Genomic DNA, 19,696 nt, shown 5'->3' with positions numbered 1-19,696 from the left:
GCTGAGCTGTCTCACTTAAAAGAGAAAACCCATGAAGTATCCAACCTATCCTGCACTAAAGTCTGGATTCCCCTCTGGAACCAGAGGGTCCAGATGCTTCCTGGTCTATCTTTAGGTTACACACACACACACACACACACACACACACACACACACACACACACACTTCAACAAAGAAACATGAGGAGTTAATTGTAAAAACAGGAAACTTTAGACCAGACTGAGGTCTGCAGGAACTTATTTGAAAACCTCACAATTTGCCATTCTTTAGTTTAACAGCAGCCTTAGAAATGCTCTATAATATCTCAAGAGTGCAATCAGGAAACTCCTCTGTCTGGCAGAGGAGGGACGGTGCATTATGCACCGTTTAAGAGTCTCTGAATTACAACGTCCTGGACAATTAAATTCAAAACTTTTCTATCCTCCTTTCAGTTAGGAAGATATTTGTAAAGACTTCTTTAATGTTCTTCAGTTTTGTATTTTGAAGACGTGTTTCCATCTATCCTTTCTCAAAATAGTAAATCTAACAGGAAAAGACATGAGAAAAACACTCCATCTGGTTAGAGCCTAAGTTACTTGACCAGGCCTCTTCACTACACACGGTTGGAGTGCGCCATTGAGAAGTCATTACAGAAAGGTCCATCCTACATATTATAACTGAGTCCCCACCACATTCTACACATCTATAACACAAGCTGTATACCAGGAGCTCCCCTACCCACCACAACCAGTGTGTATTTTGATGGATACTACAGGAAGTAACAGACTTGCCTCCAACCAACCTCCTTGGGGACAAATATTTTAAGTACAGATTTGGAGAAATGACCACATCTATAAACAGTAAAACGGTACTGTTATTTAACACCCCCTACAGAGTAGAAGTATCTGAAATGTCCGTTGAAAAGGGAATATAAGAACCGAACCCAACTCTATTGTAAATAAACAGTGTAAAGTAGTGAGAGGCGCTACGTCCTGGGTGAACCTAGAGTGCTGTGTTAAGTGAGGAGCCGGGCACAAAGGACAACATAGTGTATGAGTCCCTTTATGCAAATGCTCATAAGACAAAGCACTGTAGAGTCCCACAGAAGATTAGTGTCTGCCCAGGGCTGGAAAGGGGGTGTCTAAGAGGGCAGGTACACGGTTTCTTCTGAGAAAATTAAATATCAGAAAATCGATTTCATTAATAGACATATAACTGTGTAAGTATGTTTAAAAGTCACTGGATTATAGACCTTAAATGAGTTAATTGTGTAGGATATAAACTATATCTCAATACAGTTTTCCAAAACAGAATAAGTCATTGCCTCCTGAAAAGAATGTTTCTATCAGCAGCATACCCACCCTCAAGTTTGGCATGGTAGCTACGTCTGTAGTCTCCATTGCCTGAGTGGTTAAAGCAGCAAGATCACTTAAGTCCAAAAGTGAGTTTATGGCAATCTTGGGTAGCCTATTGTGACCTGCCAAAGAAAGAAAGAGAGGAAGTGATCAAGAGATAGGGAGGGGAGAGAGAGCGAGAAGAAATAGGGAGAGGGAGGACAGAAGAAAGGCAGAAGGACAGGGAAAGGAAGAGGAGAAATCTGATCTCTCATAGACTTTTCCAAGAGCCTCTCGGTGGAAGAAACAAGTTTTCAGGCTCACCTAATAACATATGTGTGATACGGTCATAACTATCCAACACAGTGTTGAAGGAGAAAGATCAAAATCAACCACACTGTCTAACTTCTTTGGGCATAGTTCTCTCGGGTGTAAAGAGGGGATACTGTTTTCATAGCATGCTGTACGTCTGCCTAGACCAAGGAATTGATCGCTAAAACAAGAAATGACAGAGAAGAAAGGAGGGGTCCTTCTTTCCATCAGGTATCAGCTGTTCTTCCCCAAAGCCCCAATTCTCTGCTCCAAAGTGAACCGTCTCCGATTCAGTATAATATTCCACGCACCGGTGCCATGACACCCGCTTCAGACTGCCTGTCAGCCAGGCAAACTCCTATCCATCCTCTGAGATTCAACTGTCACCTCTTCATGACAGCCAATGTCACCTCTTCTACCACAGGCAAATGGAGCACTCACCTTTTGTGGCTACATGGTAAGTAATCCCCACTTTATTTCTGTAACTTGCTCTGAATGGCACATGCCCTTCTCCTAAGTGACTCTGCTTTGCTTGTCTGTGCCTCCTGAGTCTAGAGTCACCCTCTCAGTGATGGGCACCTCAATTAGTAGAGCAAAGCATCTTCTCTCAATTCAGCTGACAAGTTTAAATTCCCAATAATTACCCTGAGGCCAGAAGATCATCAAATCAATACCAGACTGCTACATAGCAAGGTCCAGACTCTCCTGGGTTATACAGCAAAACCTTATCCCCCCCAAAAAAAAAAACAAAAACAAAATACTTGAGACAATCCACTAAAAATGAAGAAAAACTTATTTTTGTTCATAAGCTCAGAGGCTTCAGTCTATAGTTGGTTCGTTCTATTGTTCTGAGGCCTTAGTGGGGGAGAATAAAAAAAACTGATAGCCTCAGGGCTAGGCACAAAAACAGGGAAAGGAAGTCCCCAGGGCACCATAGCCCCTCTTAGGGCACAGGACCTTGCTTTTTCCCCATAAGGTCTCATTGCCTAAAGGTTCTGATCTCTCTCTATTTAAAACGTATTAATTTTACAAGGCGCATGTCCTTAATCCCAGGACTCCAGAGGCAGAGGCGGGCAGATTTCTATGAGTTTAAGGCCAGCCTGATCTACAGAATGAGTTACATGCCTTAGTGAAACCTTGTCTCAAACCCTCCCTATCCCAGCCTCTCAAAAAACCCTTTTATTTTGTGTTAGGAATAGATGTACCTTCAATGGTGTGTGTGTGTGTGTGTGTGTGTGTGTGTGTGTGTGAGTGTCAGGGATAACTTGTAGAAGCGGGTTCTCCCTTCAACCACACGAGTCCTAGAGCTAGAATTTAAGTTGGGAGCTTTGTCTGAAAGCACCCTCACCTGCTGATCCCTCTCACGGGCCCTAGGTTTAAAAGCAGCATACACTGGAAGTGTGAATGACTGTGGGTGTAGAAGTGTGCATGAGTGTGGTTGTGGAAGTGTGCATGAGTGTGGGTGTGGGGAAGTGTGCATGAGTGTGGGTGTGGGGAAGTGTGCATGAGTGTGGGTGTGGAAGTGTGCATGAGTGTGGGTGTGGGGAAGTGTGCATGAGTGTGGGTGTGGAAGTGTGCATGAGTGTGGGTGTGGGGAAGTGTTCATGAGTGTGGGTGTGGAAGTTTGCATGAGTGTGGGTGTGGAAGTGTGCATGAGTATGGGTATCGAAGTGTGCATGAGTGTGGGTGTGAGGAAGTGTGCATGAGTGTGGGTGTGAGGAAGTGTGCATGAGTGTGGGTGTGGAAGTGTGCATGAGTGTAGGTGTAGAAGTGTGCATGAGTGTGGGTGTGAGGAAGTGTGCATGAGTGTGGGTGTGGGGAAGTGTGCATGAGTGTGGGTGTGGAAGTGTGAATGAGTGTGGGTGTGGAAGTATGCATGAGTGTGGGTGTGAGGAAGTGAGCATGAGTGTGGGTGTGGAAGTGTGCATGAGTGTGGGTGTGGAAGTGTGCATGAGTGTGGGTGTGAGGAAGTGAGCATGAGTGTGGGTGTGGAAGTGTGCATGAGTGTGGGTGTGGAAGTGTGTATGAGTGGGGGTGTGGAAGTGTGCATGAGTGTGGGTGTGAGGAAGTGTGCATGAGTGTGGCTGTGGAAGTGTGCATGAGTGTGGGTGTGGAAGTGTGCATAAGTGTGGGTGTGAGGAAGTGTGCATGAGTGTGGGTGTGGAAGTGTGCATGAGTGTGGGTGTGGAAGTGTGCATGAGTGTGGGTGTGGAAGTGTGCATGAGTGTGGGTGAAGAAGTGTGCATGAGTGTGGGTGTGAGGAAGTGTGCATGAGTGTGGGTGTGGGGAAGTGTGCATGAGTGTGGGTGTGGAAGTGTGCATGAGTGTGGGTGAGGAAGTGTGCATGAGTGTGGGTGAGGAAGTGTGCATGAGTGTGGGTGTGAGGAAGTGTGCATGAGTGTGGGTGTGGGGAAGTGTGCATGAGTGTGGGTGTGGAAGTGTGCATGAGTGTGGGTGAGGAAGTGTGCATGAGTGTGGGTGTGGGGAAGTGTGCATGAGTGTGGGTGTGAGGAAGTGTGCATGAGTGTGGGTGTGGAAGTGTGCATGAGTGTGGGTGTGGAAGTGTGCATGAGTGTGGGTGTGGAAGTGTGCATGAGTGTGGGTGTGGGGAAGTGCATGAGTGTGGGTGTGGAAGTTTGCATGAGTGTGGGTGTGGAAGTGTGCATGAGTGTGGGTATGGAAGTGTGCATGAGTGTGGGTGTGGAAGTGTGCATGAGTGTAGGTGTAGAAGTGTGCATGAGTGTGGGTGTGAGGAAGTGTGCATGAGTGTGGGTGTGGGGAAGTGTGCATGAGTGTGGGTGTGGAAGTGTGAATGAGTGTGGGTGTGGAAGTGTTCATGAGTGTGGGTGTGGAAGTGTGCATGAGTGTGGGTGTGGAAGTGTGTATGAGTGGGGGTGTGGAAGTGTGCATGAGTGTGGCTGTGGAAGTGTGCATGAATGTGGGTGTGAGAAAGTGTGCAAGAGTGTGGATGTGCCCTTGCTGTGTGCATGAGTGTTGGTGTGAGGAAGTGTGCATGAGTTTGGGTGTGGAAGTGAGCATGAGTGTGGGTGTGGAAGTGTGCATGAGTGTAGGTGTAGAAGTGTGCATGAGTGTGGGTGTGAGGAAGTGTGCATGAGTGTGGGTGTGGAAGTGTGAATGAGTGTGGGTGTGGAAGTTGCATGAGTGTGGGTGTGGAAGTGTGCATGAGTGTGGGTGTGGAAGTGTGCATGAGTGTGGGTGTGGAAGTGTGCATGAGTGTGGGTGTGTGGAAGAGTGCATGAGTGTGGGTGTGTGGAAGTGTGCATGAGTGTGGGTGTGGAAGTGTGCATGAGTGTGGATGTGCCCTGCTGTGTGCATGAGTGTGGGTGTGGAAGTGTGCATGAGTGTGGATGTGCCCTGCTGTGTGCATGAGTGTGGGTGTGGAAGTGTGCATGAGTGTGGGTGTGGAAGTGTGCATGAGTGTGGGTGTGGTAGTGTGCATGAGTGTGGGTGTGCCCTGCTGTGTGCATGAGTGTGGGTGTGGAAGTGTGCATGAGTGTGGGTGTGGAAGTGTGAATGAGTGTGGGTGTGGAAGTTGCATGAGTGTGGGTGTGGAAGTGTGCATGAGTGTGGGTGTGAGGAAGTGTGCATGAGTGTGGGTGTGGAAGTGTGCATGAGTGTGGTGTGAGGAAGTGTGCAAGAGTGTGGGTGTGGGGAAGTGTGCATGAGTGTGGGTGTGGAAGTGTGCATGAGTGTGGTGTGAGGAAGTGTGCATGAGTGTGGGTGTGGGGAAGTGTGCATGAGTGTGGGTGTGGAAGTGTGCATGAGTGTGGGTGTGGAAGTGTGCATGAGTGTGGGTGTAGAAGTGTGCATGAGTGTGGGTATGTGGAAGTGTGCATGAGTGTGGGTGTAGTGATGGGGGAGTGTCATATATCAATCTGTTGATTTCCTTGGTTAAGCAATAAAGAAACTGCTAGGCCCATTTGATAGGCCCACCCTTAGGTGGGTGGAGTAAACAGAAGGGAAGGCTGGGAGGAAGAGGAAGTGAGGTCAGACTCGACAGCTCTCCTCTCCAGAGCAGACGCCTTCAGAGATACGCCATGCTACCCGCTCCAGGGAAGACGCACACCATGCCCCAGCTCCGACCCAGGATGGACTTAGGCTAGAATCTTCCCGGTAAGCGCACCTAGGGGCGCTACACAGATGATCAGAAATGGGCTAAATTAATATGTGAGAATTAGCCAGTAAGGACTAGAGCTAAGGGCCAAGCAGTGTTTAAAAGAATACAGTTTCCGTGTAATTATTTCGGGGCATAAGCTAGCCGAGCCGGGCAGGCGGCTGGGGTGTTTGGCGACGTAGCCCCGCCGCTGCCCCTCCTTATTACTACAAATGACGCCCAGACGTGTGGCTAACTAAACCCACTTAAAAAACCTGAGAAGTCTTAAAAATAAGGGAGAGAGAGTTTAACACAGATTTTTGCTGTTTGTTGGTGGCGTGCTGTAGAGAGATTTCCTGATTCGGCAACAGCAGCAGAAAAAACGCTGTGTCATTTCAAAGAGTGGCTTCCTGGGGCTGTGCCGCCAGTGCAAACTCTGGCTTTATGTTTGTGTTCCCGCTTGGGATCGGAAGGAGAGTGCTCTGAGACCGTGACGATGATTCAGAGCTCCCCGCCTGCTCCTGGGAAGAAGGCAGAATCAGGCTTAGGCAGGCGGAAGAGCATGGCGGATTCCTGCCGCCATACAGAGACGTGTTTTCAGACTGCACAGTGCTCTGCATGTCAGATTTTGATGTAACTTGGATAAAAAGAATTTCTGTGCTGCACGCTCAGTCTCAGAATTAAAGTACTGAGTGCCGCTCCTACCTGGTAGCCCCAAGAGGCTTCCTGACTCAGCTTCAGCTGCAAAAGCCTGCAGCTCATTAAGAGGTCCTGCCACCAAACACTTAAACAGTGTTGATGAAAAGCTGAACACATGCTTTTCGGTTTTCAGCCGTAGCAGGAAAAAAGCTGTGCCGTTTAAAAATGCCGGCTTTCTGGGCCATCCTGCCAGGGCAAACTCTGACTGTTTGAGGCAGGAGGGCCGGCTACAGAGAGAGGACTTGAGTGTTGTCTGTTGTAGCTCGCTGGCTGGCAGGGACCTTGCAGCCAGTACCTCAGCCATGAGGCTGGAAAGCTAAGGAATGGGCTACATTTAGCTGGCGAGCCAGCCAGGAGTCGAACCTAGAATCTTCTGTATCCAGCCGGCAAAGCCACGCCTTTAGTCCTACTGATATTGCTCAGTAATTTAAAGGCTCTTGTGGTCAGAAAAAGAGAGATATACAGTAAAGAGAGATTCAAAGACAAAGAAAATTTCTAAATGGTTTACTGTGTGTTAAAAATATATGCAGACTAAAAGTTAAAATTCTTAAAGCAAACTTCTGTGACTTCAAGGTGTGGTAGCACACGCCTTTAATCCCAGTGCTTAGAAGGCAGAGATAAACAGATCTCTGTGAGTTCAAGGTGTAGTAGCACACGCCTTTAATCCCAATGCCTGGGAGGCAGAGACAGGCGGATCTCTGAGAGTTCAAAGACAGCCTGGCCTACAGGGTTATTCCAGGTCAAAGATATGCGCTCAAAAAGCAAAAAGTTAACCTAGAAATGTTGCAGCTTAGCGCCTAGTGATTTAAAGGTGTAAATCAAAAGTGCTCCTGGATAGTAAAAAATTGCAGATTCACAGTAGGACAGATTCAGACTGCTAAACGAGTCACACTGTTGGATGAATGTACGTAGGCTTGGGAGAGAGAAGAAAAAGAATATAGAGAATAAAGTTAATGCTTAAAAAAAAAAAGGTAAAGTCTTTAAAGAGACAGAATAAAGTAAAGTGATAGAGTAAAAATAAGCCGCGTAAAGATGAAAAATTCACAGAGAGTCTGGATTCTTTGTATTATTGTGTTTTCTTTAAAATTTTTGACTGTGAAGGAGCTAAGTACAGAGAGACATTTCATTACCTGGGCTGCCAAGCTAAACCAGAATGGATATAAGGGTATTACGATTTCAGAATTTGGGTCTAAGGATATGATGCTTTGGAGAGAGTCTTCTTTTGTTTTCACAGAGGATGAGACTCTATGGATTTCTTCTATTCCGATTTGGTATGATGGACCACGTCCTCCTGAAGGGTTGCTGTGAACATCTTCAGAAAATTGCCTTGCTCAACTGCCAACTGAGATAAACCTGGCACACAGGTTTCACCCTAAAATCATTAACGACGCCCCCATTCAGCAGGAAGCAGTTTGGAGAGAAAAACTGCGCCCATGTTCCCAAATATGGTTTATAAACATTCTTTTACATTTAAAGGGGGATATGATATAGGTATGAATAATTTGCATTAGTATAGATTTTGCTTTATTTATAGAGATTTAAGGTCAATTTTGTTATATGTATAAATGTTTCTGATGTAACTTTTACTTGATAACTGTTTTGTTATATGTAATTTTACTATGTTAAAGTTAAAGCCTTTCTTTTTTGTTTAAACAGAAAAAGGGGAAGTGATGGGGGAGTGTCATATATCAATCTGTTGATTTCCTTGGTTAAGCAATAAAGAAACTGCTAGGCCCATTTGATAGGCCCACCCTTAGGTGGGTGGAGTAAACAGAAGGGAAGGCTGGGAGGAAGAGGAAGTGAGGTCAGACTCGACAGCTCTCCTCTCCAGAGCAGACGCCTTCAGAGATACGCCATGCTACCCGCTCCAGGGAAGACGCACACCATGCCCCAGCTCCGACCCAGGATGGACTTAGGCTAGAATCTTCCCGGTAAGCGCACCTAGGGGCGCTACACAGATGATCAGAAATGGGCTAAATTAATATGTGAGAATTAGCCAGTAAGGACTAGAGCTAAGGGCCAAGCAGTGTTTAAAAGAATACAGTTTCCGTGTAATTATTTCGGGGCATAAGCTAGCCGAGCCGGGCAGGCGGCTGGGGTGTTTGGCGACGTAGCCCCGCCGCTGCCCCTCCTTATTACTACAAATGACGCCCAGACGTGTGGCTAACTAAACCCACTTAAAAAACCTGAGAAGTCTTAAAAATAAGGGAGAGAGAGTTTAACACAGATTTTTGCTGTTTGTTGGTGGCGTGCTGTAGAGAGATTTCCTGATTCGGCAACAGCAGCAGAAAAAACGCTGTGTCATTTCAAAGAGTGGCTTCCTGGGGCTGTGCCGCCAGTGCAAACTCTGGCTTTATGTTTGTGTTCCCGCTTGGGATCGGAAGGAGAGTGCTCTGAGACCGTGACGATGATTCAGAGCTCCCCGCCTGCTCCTGGGAAGAAGGCAGAATCAGGCTTAGGCAGGCGGAAGAGCATGGCGGATTCCTGCCGCCATACAGAGACGTGTTTTCAGACTGCACAGTGCTCTGCATGTCAGATTTTGATGTAACTTGGATAAAAAGAATTTCTGTGCTGCACGCTCAGTCTCAGAATTAAAGTACTGAGTGCCGCTCCTACCTGGTAGCCCCAAGAGGCTTCCTGACTCAGCTTCAGCTGCAAAAGCCTGCAGCTCATTAAGAGGTCCTGCCACCAAACACTTAAACAGTGTTGATGAAAAGCTGAACACATGCTTTTCGGTTTTCAGCCGTAGCAGGAAAAAAGCTGTGCCGTTTAAAAATGCCGGCTTTCTGGGCCATCCTGCCAGGGCAAACTCTGACTGTTTGAGGCAGGAGGGCCGGCTACAGAGAGAGGACTTGAGTGTTGTCTGTTGTAGCTCGCTGGCTGGCAGGGACCTTGCAGCCAGTACCTCAGCCATGAGGCTGGAAAGCTAAGGAATGGGCTACATTTAGCTGGCGAGCCAGCCAGGAGTCGAACCTAGAATCTTCTGTATCCAGCCGGCAAAGCCACGCCTTTAGTCCTACTGATATTGCTCAGTAATTTAAAGGCTCTTGTGGTCAGAAAAAGAGAGATATACAGTAAAGAGAGATTCAAAGACAAAGAAAATTTCTAAATGGTTTACTGTGTGTTAAAAATATATGCAGACTAAAAGTTAAAATTCTTAAAGCAAACTTCTGTGACTTCAAGGTGTGGTAGCACACGCCTTTAATCCCAGTGCTTAGAAGGCAGAGATAAACAGATCTCTGTGAGTTCAAGGTGTAGTAGCACACGCCTTTAATCCCAATGCCTGGGAGGCAGAGACAGGCGGATCTCTGAGAGTTCAAAGACAGCCTGGCCTACAGGGTTATTCCAGGTCAAAGATATGCGCTCAAAAAGCAAAAAGTTAACCTAGAAATGTTGCAGCTTAGCGCCTAGTGATTTAAAGGTGTAAATCAAAAGTGCTCCTGGATAGTAAAAAATTGCAGATTCACAGTAGGACAGATTCAGACTGCTAAACGAGTCACACTGTTGGATGAATGTACGTAGGCTTGGGAGAGAGAAGAAAAAGAATATAGAGAATAAAGTTAATGCTTAAAAAAAAAAAGGTAAAGTCTTTAAAGAGACAGAATAAAGTAAAGTGATAGAGTAAAAATAAGCCGCGTAAAGATGAAAAATTCACAGAGAGTCTGGATTCTTTGTATTATTGTGTTTTCTTTAAAATTTTTGACTGTGAAGGAGCTAAGTACAGAGAGACATTTCATTACCTGGGCTGCCAAGCTAAACCAGAATGGATATAAGGGTATTACGATTTCAGAATTTGGGTCTAAGGATATGATGCTTTGGAGAGAGTCTTCTTTTGTTTTCACAGAGGATGAGACTCTATGGATTTCTTCTATTCCGATTTGGTATGATGGACCACGTCCTCCTGAAGGGTTGCTGTGAACATCTTCAGAAAATTGCCTTGCTCAACTGCCAACTGAGATAAACCTGGCACACAGGTTTCACCCTAAAATCATTAACGACGCCCCCATTCAGCAGGAAGCAGTTTGGAGAGAAAAACTGCGCCCATGTTCCCAAATATGGTTTATAAACATTCTTTTACATTTAAAGGGGGATATGATATAGGTATGAATAATTTGCATTAGTATAGATTTTGCTTTATTTATAGAGATTTAAGGTCAATTTTGTTATATGTATAAATGTTTCTGATGTAACTTTTACTTGATAACTGTTTTGTTATATGTAATTTTACTATGTTAAAGTTAAAGCCTTTCTTTTTTGTTTAAACAGAAAAAGGGGAAGTGATGGGGGAGTGTCATATATCAATCTGTTGATTTCCTTGGTTAAGCAATAAAGAAACTGCTAGGCCCATTTGATAGGCCCACCCTTAGGTGGGTGGAGTAAACAGAAGGGAAGGCTGGGAGGAAGAGGAAGTGAGGTCAGACTCGACAGCTCTCCTCTCCAGAGCAGACGCCTTCAGAGATACGCCATGCTACCCGCTCCAGGGAAGACGCACACCATGCCCCAGCTCCGACCCAGGATGGACTTAGGCTAGAATCTTCCCGGTAAGCGCACCTAGGGGCGCTACACAGATGATCAGAAATGGGCTAAATTAATATGTGAGAATTAGCCAGTAAGGACTAGAGCTAAGGGCCAAGCAGTGTTTAAAAGAATACAGTTTCCGTGTAATTATTTCGGGGCATAAGCTAGCCGAGCCGGGCAGGCGGCTGGGGTGTTTGGCGACGTAGCCCCGCCGACGCCCCCCTATTACTACAGTGTAGAAGTGTGCATGAGTGTGGGTGTGGAAGTGTGCATGAGTGTGGGTGAGGAAGTGTGCATGAGTGTGGGTGTGGAAGTGTGCATGAGTGTGGGTGTAGAAGTGTGCATGAGTGTGGGTGTGGGGAAGTGTGCATGAGTGTGGGTGTGGAAGTGTGCATGAGTGTGGGTGGGGAAGTGTGCATGAGTGTGGGTGTGAGGAAGTGTGCATGAGTGTGGGTGTGGAAGTGTGCATGAGTGTGGGTGTGGAAGTGTGCATGAGTGTGGGTGTGGAAGTGTGCATGAGTGTGGTGTGAGGAAGTGTGCATGAGTGTGGGTGTGGGGAAGTGTGCATGAGTGTGGGTGTGGGGAAGTGTGCATGAGTGTGGGCGTGGAAGTGTGCATGAGTGTGGTGTGAGGAAGTGTGCATGAGTGTGGGTGTGGGGAAGTGTGCATGAGTGTGGGTGTGGAAGTGTGCATGAGTGTGGGTGTGGAAGTGTGCATGAGTGTGGGTGTGAGGAAGTGTGCATGAGTGTGGGTGTGGAAGTGTGCATGAGTGTGGGTGTAGAAGTGTGCATGAGTGTGGGTATGTGGAAGTGTGCATGAGTGTGGGTGTGGAAGTGTGCATGAGTGTGGATGTGCCCTGCTGTGTGCATGAGTGTGGGTGTGGAAGTGTGCATGAGTGTGGGTGTGGAAGTGTGCATGAGTGTGGGTGTGGAAGTGTGCATGAGTGTGGGTGTGGAAGTTGCATGAGTGTGGGTCTGGAAGTGTGCATGAGTGTGGGTGTGGAAGTGTGCATGAGTGTCGGTGTGGAAGTGTGCATGAGTGTGGGTGTGTGGAAGAGTGCATGAGTGTGGGTGTGTGGAAGTGTGCATGAGTGTGGGTGTGGAAGTGTGCATGAGTGTGGGTGTGGAAGTGTGCATGAGTGTGGGTGTGGAAGTGTGCATGAGTGTGGGTGTGGAAGTGTGCATGAGTGTGGGTGTGCCCTGCTGTGTGCATGCAGTAGTCAGAGGACAACTTGCAGTAGTTCTTTCCTTCCTCTCGTGAGTCCCAGTAATCAAACTCAAGTCATCAATCATGGTGGCAGGTGATTTCACCCACCAAGTTATCTTCCCAGCTCCTTGTGAACAAATTTTAAAATATCCTATGTAAATTCCAACAGTCATGTTAAATTTAAATAGTAAGTCTTTAAAAAAGGCCAAAATGCACTCTGAGTTTAAAGTACAAGTGGAAGAGGACTGTGTTGTTCCTAATTTCTGGCTGGCTTTCTTGTCTGCGGGTTAGAGGGTAAAGACATTACACGGGGAAGAAAACACAGACACGCGGAGGTCCCATGTGGGTGCACTTTTAATGGGGGAGGGGTAACAACGGGCAGGTACAGGTGTGCTGACACGACAGGAAAGGCGGGGGGGGGGAGAGAGAGAGAGAGAGAGAGAGAGAGAAGAGAGAGAGAGAGAGAGAGAGAGAGAGACGGCTCGTGGTGGCCCTCGCTTTTTAACGGGGAATGCAAAGGCTTCTGGGAATATGTCCGTAGTCCAGGAGAATGCTGAGAGCTGTAGTTCCGCAAAGGAACAACAGACTGTGTATTTGCCAGTGCACCCTGACTTTCTCTGTGGTCACTTCCTACTATGAGCATGCGTGTGAGACAAATGTATTGGCTGTAAAGACACAGAGAGGACTGAGTCTAAGTAAGGAGAAAAGAAGTGACAAGAAGATTATTCAGTCGGTTCAGAGGTTTGTAACCTTCTCTGTAAAGGCCATATGTAAATATTTGAGACTCTGTGGTCCGTAGGCCTATGTCCTGGCTGTTTGGCTCTGTCACTGCAACACAAAGAGTAGGAATAGCTAAACTCTATACAAGGAGAGGCGGTGGGTCGAGGTTTGGTTCCCAAGAAAGAGTTTGTCAATCTCTAACTTATTTGAATGCTTAAATGCAAAGAAAATAAACAGAGTTGACAATTCCCTAGCTTACTAGTTCGCTTTCCAAACAAGTAAATTAACCTTCAATATTGTGTATTTCCCAGAGCTACACGAGTTGCTTAGAAGCTGAATTCCATGCCTCAAGCGCTTCAGATACAGTTTAAACAACTTTCAGTTTCCAGTCCCATTATCACTGGTATTAGTTTTCTCATGACAGGAGGAAACTACCTGGCAGAAACAAATTAAAGGAAGAAAGATTTATTTAGGCTACATCTAACAAGGACTATAGGTCACAGTGTGTCGGGGGTCGGTCAGGAAACCAACAGGTGTTCATGCTTCCTCCTTTTCCCCTTTTATTCCATTTGGGACCCCAATACCAGGATCCTGTTATCCACAATCAAGGTGGATTGTCCCTCCTAGTTAAAGCTTTGGAAACACACCCAGAGGTGACTGCAAGCCCAGCAATGGTGGCAATGAAGATGCGACATCATACTTTTCCCTTAGTGCATAAAGGCTCTCCCCCTGCTCCCCCCCCCATCTCTTTGGGCTCTATTTGGAACTGCAGGGACTATTCAAGGTGTTTAGCCAAGGAGAATTTAATAAAAGCATATTTTAGGGAGATGTGGGAATGCTAGTGAGACACTTACCCAGTAATGAGCGACAGTGGGAAACTTCTTTACCTAAGTCTGAGGGAACAAGAGCAAGAAACTGTTACTAGAACCCTGAAACCGCTGGTGGCCTAGAAAAGGGGCCCCTGGACTGGAGTTGCACCCAGAAAGCATGGAACCACTCTAATTATGACCTGAGACCAAGCAAATAGCCCAGTCTTTCTGTACGTACATTTCTCACCGTGCTTCCCTGTGGCTATCAGGGGCTCTGTGCTTGTCAGTGTGTGCTTACCTGCCCTCTGGGAAGCATAGAGGAAGACACTGCAGACAGTGCAGTTGGCAGAGATCAGTTTATGGACACAGACAGCAGGCAATGGGATGAAAATCTCCAAGAAAAGACTATAGAGCATGGAACTGCCCAATATAACTTTGGGTAACAACCAGAGCCGGGTCTACAGATTTCCTGACATACCAAGTGTCTCAGCTTCTCAAATTAACAGAGGTTTAAATTTGTTTTTAAAAATATTTCCTTGTTTTTATTTTTTATGGGAATGAGTGTTTTACCTCAATGTGTATCTGTGAACCACGTGCCTGTGAACCTGGTGCCTATAAGTTCAGAAGAGGGCATTGGGTCCCCTGGAACTGGAATTATTGTTGCCTGTGAACCACTATGTAGGTGCTGGGAATCAGATTCAGGTCCTCTGCAAGACTGGCCAGTGTTCTTAATTGACGAGCCATCTCTCCGGCTTGCAGAAGCTTAACCGTTGGTAGACTATCATGAAGAAACAGAGGGAGCTGATTTGGATGTTAACAGCTCAATGTCTGGTATATCATTTTATGTCTGCAATCTTTAATGCACAGTAGTGACTAACTTTGTTCCGAAACACGGTCTCACCACATAGCCATGCTGGCCTTGAACTCAAGGCTCTGCCTGTTTCTGCCACGCCTGGGTTGGAATTAAAATGTGCACCTCCATATCCAGTTTAACTTATTTTTTATAGACAAATATTCAGGAACAATATCCTTTAGTATCTCATTCATAGTTTTGTGTCATATTTGCTACAATGAACAATTTTTGTAGCTTTTGTTTGGATAATTTTTAAGTAGCACAAAATATAATTTATAAAGAGATATTGTTTGAAAATGAAAATAACAAAGTAAGGTTAATTTGAGTGTGGAGTACATTGCTAGTGATTCTCTTCCATGTGTCTCCACATTCAGCAAAAACCAGCTACTCAGTGAGAATGTATACCCATTCCCTGTAATAAAAAATCAGTAAGAAATTGGAATTTATATCTTCTACTGATGTTTAAAAAAACTTTTAAAATGTGTATAGCTATTTTGCCTGCATTTATGCCCGTGAACCATTAGCATGCCTGGTGGTTCTGGCAGATGCCAGAAAAGGGTGTTGAATTCCCTGGGACTGGAGTTACAGATAGTTGTGAACCTTCGTGCTGATGCTGGGAATTGAACACCAGTCCCAACACTGGCTCTTCCTCTGGAGGACTGGTGGAGGAAGAGCCTGTGTTCCTAGCGACTGATCCATATCTCCAGTCTCTCCTTTACTTACGTTTCATAAACCTCAATCAGTCTCTTCAAAGTTATGAAGCAATATAGTAGGTAGCTGATATTGACTGAGATAGTAGACAACCTCTCCAGCAAATTTACTTATTTTTTTCTAATCATCAAGTAAATCTGTTCTTCGAAGTATATCATTCACGAGAGGGTTTTATTTCTAAATGAGGAAGAAAAAAATTTATGAGCAAATTTTACTTTTTGTGGATGTATACAAACCTCTTGTGAAGAAGTATAGTACACAGGCTGCCGGGTTCTGCACTGAGTATACTTTGACTCCAGAGGCTGCCTAAAATGTTAACTTTAAATCTCATCACCTTCCTTTTAGTTTAAGCTATGTGATAGCATATCATCAATACCGTGCTGGCCACAGATATGCTCTTCAGCGTGGCTGTTGTGAATTAGTCAATGAGTTATCTCAGTCTCTTTTGTTTACTAAGGGCCTAGCTAACGTACAGTTGAAAACACACACACACACACACACACACACACACAAACGCACACACTCACATGACAAGGGTCAGAAGGACAATGGCCACATTTTTTCCTGGAGCACAAATGCAAAAGCTTTTTCCTCTTACTCAATTTGCAAAAGGCATATCAGATTACATAGGACTGGCAAAATCAACATGATTCTTTTTGTAAGAATAAACCCTGCCAAACTAATTTCTTTTCTTCTTTCTTTTTTAACCAGCTGCAAACGTGGCAGATGGTAGAGCGGCAAGCACCTTGAGAAAATATCATCTGTGTCTGCTTTTCTATATATCATGTGTTTTTCGACATTCCATGTGATCCTGTCTGAGGTGAAATCGTGAAAGGAATGCTTCCCTCTCTCCTCACTGCACCCTGGAAAGCTAACTTCAGCAGATCCGTCTCACCGAGACTGGAGCTGGTTATTAAATAGACTGAGCACACACACTTTATAGATCATCTCCGTCTTGGGAGAGGCAGGAAAGTAGAAACCCACCTGGTTTACAAATCAAATGACATGATGTTACTCAGATTTCTGAAAAACTCCAAGCAACCTGAGATCGTGTATCTACGCTGAAGCACCACCATCTTCTAGAATACTGGCCACTAAGTCGCAAGGAAATTAAAATTTGCCAAGAAGTTCCAAGGAGTCTAAAAGCAATCTTTATAGTAAGAATCATTTGCTGTTTCCAGAACCCATAGAAGCACATCCACAGACCTCAGTATGACACCAGTCTAGCGTGTAGCCAGGGTGTCTGGACAGTCCGAGGGCCATCCTGTTCAGCTTCTTTTCTTGTTCACTCTCTGCACACACAAGATGAGTATTTACTGTAAGGCAGACTCCAGGCACAGACAGTGTAAGATTAGCACACTTCCTTTTTGACACGTGAGCCATCAAGGAACGTGCTGTGTGCCCTTGAGGGGCTAGCAAGGTTCACTTTCAGTGAGAAAGTCAAGACAAGCATCACGGTCAAGCCATCCTTCAAATGAAAAACCAGTGTGTGATTGGGGAAGGGTAACATGGAGAATTTCAGGTGAGAGAGAGAGAGAGAGAGAGAGAGAGAGAGAGAGAGAGAGAGAGAGAGAGAGAGAGGAAGCATAGAAGAGCGTAGTGCACCGAGGGACCCTGAATGGCTTCACGTGGCTAAAAAAGAACATGTAGCTGCAAGACTGGACAATGGTGAGAAATGAAAGTTGGAGTTTATTGAAGAAGAATGTCAAATGTCCTGACTTTATCCTGCTGGGTGTGACTTGAGGATGGTGCTGCACCCCTACAATTCCAGAACTCAGCAGATGGAGGAACGGGGATCAAGGAGTTGAGGCTAGCCTCAACTATGTGTTGAACTTAATGACAGCCCAGGCTAAGTGAGATGCTGTCTCAAAAATCAAGACAGGGCTGAAAAGATGGCTCCGTGCCTAATAGCCCTGGCTGCTTTTAGAGAGCCCAGGTTCAATTCCCAGCTCTGGCATAGCGCTCTTGTACTTCTGTATTCCTAATTCCAGGATCTGAGGTCCTCTTCTGGCCTCCATGTGCACTGCACACACAAAGTGCACAAACACACATAAAATAATAAAATTAAATTAAAAATAAATGTTTAAAACAAGCAAGCAAAAATGGGAGAGTAAGACACAGAAGGATGAGACAGAGAGAGACAGTGCAAAGGGGTTTTTAAGGGTGAGACTGCAGGGAAAGCAGACAGGAAGTCCTCCTGCTAAAGCTACAGTTTGAACTGCGCCTTTAGTTTCTTTGTGGAAGATCAATGCTGCCTGTCTTGAAATTTTGTGAGATGGGGGGCTCTGAGCACTTCAGTATCTCCAACAACTTGCTCATGATGCTTTCTGGTGGCAGAAAGTAAATCACTATCAAGAGCATCATTCCACATTTTATATTCTCAGGTGTTTAGATTTCCCTAAAATAATGTTTGTTACATTGGTAGTGTGAAGACACATGCATTATGCGTGATCTTATGTGCATAGCTCTGCAAGATATTGACTTATTCTTTCTACATTATTACCTGCTCCACATAGCTTGATTCCTCCTCCTCTTCCATCCCCCTTCCTTCTTCCCTCCCTACTTTCCTCCCTCCCTCTCTCCCTCCCTTCCTTCCTTCCTTTCTTCCTTCCTTCCTTCCCTCCTTCCTTCCTTTCTTCCTTCTTTCTTGAGCAGGGACTTTTAGTAACCCAGACTGTCTTGGAACTCATGGCAATCCTTCTGCCTCAAACTCATGAGTGCTGGGGTTATAGACATGAGCCACCATGCCTGTATTTTGATCCTACTTTAAAATCAAACTCTTTTGAAAAATCTACTAAAACTGTGTCTATAATATAATATAATATAATATAATATAATATAATATAATATAATACAAAAAAATTTTGAAACAGTATTTCTCCGTGTAACCCTGGCTTTCTTGGACTAACTCTGAAGGCCAGGCTGACCTCAAAGTCATAGAGATCAACTTGTCTCTGCCCCCCAAGTGCTGGGATTAAAGGTGTGCACCACCACCACGTGGATAAAAAAATTCAATAAGTATAGAAGAACAAAATTTAAAAGTATCATTTGTGTGGTAGTCACAAAAACGAACATATTTGGTACGAAACACAAGCAAAACTTCTTACATCTACATCTGGAATTTTTTTCTTTCTCTTAATGAGACAGTCTGCTGACCTCGAACTTGCCATTAGGCAAGTGTGGACTTCTCCTCCTCCTGTGTCTATCCCAGGAGTGCTGGGCTACAGACACTCAATATAAATAAAATCAACAAAATTATAAATTTTTTAGATAAGCTGAGTTTTACACATATATCTGGCATAGGAAAATCAGATATTACAGATAAATATAAAAATGACCAGAGAAAGAAAAAATATTATACCTATAATCCCATCTACATAGGTGATTCTGAATAGTGTGTTTCTGTCACTCTGGGCTCACAACCACACATGCACACGTATACACAGACATTCGTGCATATGATAAGCGTACAGACTGGATGAATCACTTTTTTCACATTTAACAATATACCAGGGCGGTATATATGCATCAATAACTAAGCTTTGAGAACATAAAATTGAATTAGATGGGTACTGCTTTTAAGTATAATTTTATATTGTTGCTTCCTACTTTTTTTTAAATTTTGATGGTATATTAACAAACATCTCTTCAACTCTGGACTCTCACCATTGCTTATTTATTTATTTACTTATTATTTATTTATTTATCGCCTCCCCTCCTCCCACTTGCTTATTGCTCTCCTCCATTGCTTATTTCTTTATGATAAATTCCCAGAAGTAGATTTTTGAGACAAATGTCAAGGACATTTTAAAATTAAAACATTATGTTCCTTTTTTGCATATCTACAAATTCATGTATGCTTATTGTGGTGGTTTTAATAGGTGTGGCCCCCATAGACTCAAGGATTTGAATGCTTGACTTATAGGGAGTGGCACTAATTGGAGACGTGGCCTTGTGGGAGTAGGTAAGGTGAGAGAGCAAATTGACACTTTACAAGACTGTTTATACCAGCCTACATGAAAATCACACTTCACATACAGTAATTTTACTACTCGGGAGGTACTCAAAAGAAATATATTCCTATGTATGGCCAAGACGCGAGTGTGTAGGAGTGTCCATGTGGTATATTTTTTTATAAAATTTTCAAACTTGCAATGCAAATGTCTTCCAAACTAAGATGGATAAATAGGAATAGACATGAGACTGAGCCATGAGATGGCTTAGCTGGCAAAGCAGTGGCTGTCTAGGCCTGAAGACCTGAGTTCCATTTCTGTGGTATTTGAACAAAATGTCCCCCACGGTTTCATATGTCACCAGGGAGTGGAGCTGTTTGAGAAGAGTTAGGAGGTGTGGTCTTGTTGGAGGAGCAGTGCCACTGGGGGTGGGCTTTGAGGTTCCAGAAGCTCTGGCTAGGCCCAATGTCTCCTCAGCTCATGTTCC

Source organism: Microtus pennsylvanicus, chromosome 12 (assembly GCF_037038515.1).
Source record: "Microtus pennsylvanicus isolate mMicPen1 chromosome 12, mMicPen1.hap1, whole genome shotgun sequence".
NCBI classification, from domain to species: Eukaryota; Metazoa; Chordata; class Mammalia; order Rodentia; family Cricetidae; genus Microtus; species Microtus pennsylvanicus.
Note: the sequence above shows the minus strand (reverse complement) of the source record.